Below are 2,761 nucleotides of genomic sequence, written 5' to 3' on the forward strand. Positions count from 1 at the left end.
AGCAGGAAAATGACAACATGACAACACTGAATGGCTGGTTGCACTATGCGAACACGTTTCCCTTTTACTATTTTGAAAGGCTGTCGATGGAGAAAGGTGCTCTCTGCCCAGTTGTTCAAAAAGTTAATCTGGATCAAAATGATGAAATATACTGGGATCAGGATAATCCTACTTTTTTTGGATAAAATGTTTAAAAATGTGGTTTACAACAATTACTGAAGGTTTGATCCTGATCAAAACCAAGAGTGGATTTCATGGTCAACTCCATTCTTAGAATCCTTTGTTTTTTAAGAAATCTTTAAGATTTGATCTAGTCTGATCAGAGTACTTTTGAACAACTTGGCCTAGAGATAACTGGACCATGCTAACCAGTAGGGATGCAGCGATTAACCGGTTTAACCGTGACATTTTAAAGTGCGGTTAATTAATCGTAAAGGCGCCACTACACCGAGTGTTTCTGTTGCACAGAACGGAACAGTTGCAACTTGCGCAAAATGAAAACAAAGTTACACTCTTTAAGTTAGCTTAAAATGCTGTACTTAGAGACACGGAGGTTACTACACACACTAGATTAACTATGACAGAGGAACCAAACAGCGATCCTTTATTTCCACCAGAGAAATGACTTAAATCGATAGTGTGGGACTATTTTGGGTACACCAAGAATGACCAGGGTGTCATTTAAATATTGCCATAAAAACTGCTGCTAAAGAGCGAATACAAGGCTTTAAACTATTTTAATGCACAACGTGAAGGCAAGACTGACAGAGATTAAATAATGCGGTAAGATAACATTTATTTGAATTAATTAATTTATAACATTTAGCTACTTTAATTAATTATTTGATCGGGAGAGATAAGTGTGTGTGTGTGTGTGTGTGTGTGTGTGTGTGTGTGTGTGTGTGTGTGTGTGTGTGTGTGTGTGTGTGTGTGTGTGTGTGAACCTGCATCAGCGCATCTCTCTTCAAACGTGTGTTTAGTTAAACAGTGATTTTTACCCCCTCGTTGCTGATGAATATAATGTAGCAATTCAGTATCAAAGTTATTTTATTAATAAAAGTCATGGGGCAGGGTTCACAAACAGTTTGTGTCCTCCTGAATATTTCTATGTGTGTGCAGTGCAATCTCCGATCTCACAAACCAAAAAAATAGACATGATTTTCTCAGGCCACGTGTAAAATCATATGAATTATTATAAAAAAAGAATATTAAAATGAATAGGTATGGATGACAGTTCATTACAATAATAGTTCAGCTTATTCCTCTCATTATTATTAGTTTGCCCTGTGGGATAAAGTTAATAGCTTTATATTAATAATACTTCATTAACATTATTTAATTATCCATTTAACAGTATTATTCATAAGTCAAAAACCAATAATTTTTTTTTTTTTTTTCAGTTCTCTGCCTCAGGTCCAAAAGAAATGTAAAGGATGTACACTCTAAAATAACTAAATACTTTTGTGATCTATTTTCATTAGTTATTTTAAAAAGGGAAATAATAACATGGATGTTTACAGAGCAGAGGTCACCTTTTTAATTCCAATTGGAAATATGGACTTTTGTTTGTCTCTATTACTATTATTTTGTGCTGTATTATTGGTTACTGTGTTATGTCTGTTTCAAAAGGCAGCAATAAATATTAAATAAACTTTAATATCTAAAGAGTGTCCATGTGATTGCATACATTATAAATGCATAATAATCGTAAAACCATGATTATTTCTGACAATAATCGTACCAACAAAAACTATAATCGTTGCATCCCTAATAACCAGACAAATCTTGTTTAGAAATCCTCTTGTTCAGTGACATTTGTGTGCTGCTACCACCTGCTGGTGTAGATAGATGTTGTTGCAGGTGGTTTACTGATGGCAGAATCTTCCTTAATCACTGAAATACCAATGTTCTGCCAAATTGTGTTTTTGAAGTGATCATGTTGCCACTGCAGGACAAGAAAGACCTGACACATAACTGCAAGCACATGCTTTGAAAACGTGACTAATATGTGCTTATATATTAGGGATTTGGGGAAAAGAAAGACTTTGACAGGAAGGATCTTTAATGTATTAGCTTTAACCAGTTGACCACTCCAAAGAGGTTGTTATAAAAGCATACCTGCAGCAACCAACCACTTCCCACGAGAAACACATAACATCAAACACTATGCGCTTTAGCAAGAACTGAAACCATGTGTTAATACAAAAAGGGCATGTACATCTCAGTTCCACATTGAGCACTTATTTCATGGAGGGCTACGAGTCAGGTACAAAATTCTGTATGATTTAATCATTCTTTCTCTTTTTTTTTTCTTCTTTTATCTCTCAGCATTTTTTACTTTGTCACGTAAATTATCATATGCTCCAACTTTTTTCATTTAAAACATGATGAGTGGGTACTGATAAAGTGTGAACTATAGCTTCTCCTTAAAGTAAGACTCGATTACTCCTCCTTGCTTCAAGAGTGTCTAAATCTCATTAGGTTTTGCAGTAAATTGAGTGTTAGGAAATCCAGTTGTTTACTTTTGTCAGAGAGGAAGAGTCTCTTGTGTTTTGGTGTATTATGATATTCTATCATATTCTATATATCTTGAAATTAACTGTGCAACACCATTTTGCTTTCCCTCTAACCTTTCCCTCTTTCCTCGTTATTCTTTTTGGTTTGCCTTCTTTCAATCTTACTCCTTTTACCAATATAACTTTCTTTTATTCTTGTCTTCCTTCCTTTTCCTGTCCTTTCCTCCATTCCACTCCTCCCACAG

At 34.8% G+C, this 2,761-nt stretch overlaps 1 protein-coding gene across 1 annotated transcript in view; it reads left to right on the plus strand.

The window, feature by feature from the left end:
- Window positions 1-2,761, plus strand: part of LOC109045929 (rho GTPase-activating protein 23-like) — a 66,742-nt gene that overhangs the window by 52,610 nt on the left and 11,371 nt on the right.

This window comes from Cyprinus carpio, chromosome A3 (assembly GCF_018340385.1).
Source record: "Cyprinus carpio isolate SPL01 chromosome A3, ASM1834038v1, whole genome shotgun sequence".
NCBI classification, from domain to species: Eukaryota; Metazoa; Chordata; class Actinopteri; order Cypriniformes; family Cyprinidae; genus Cyprinus; species Cyprinus carpio.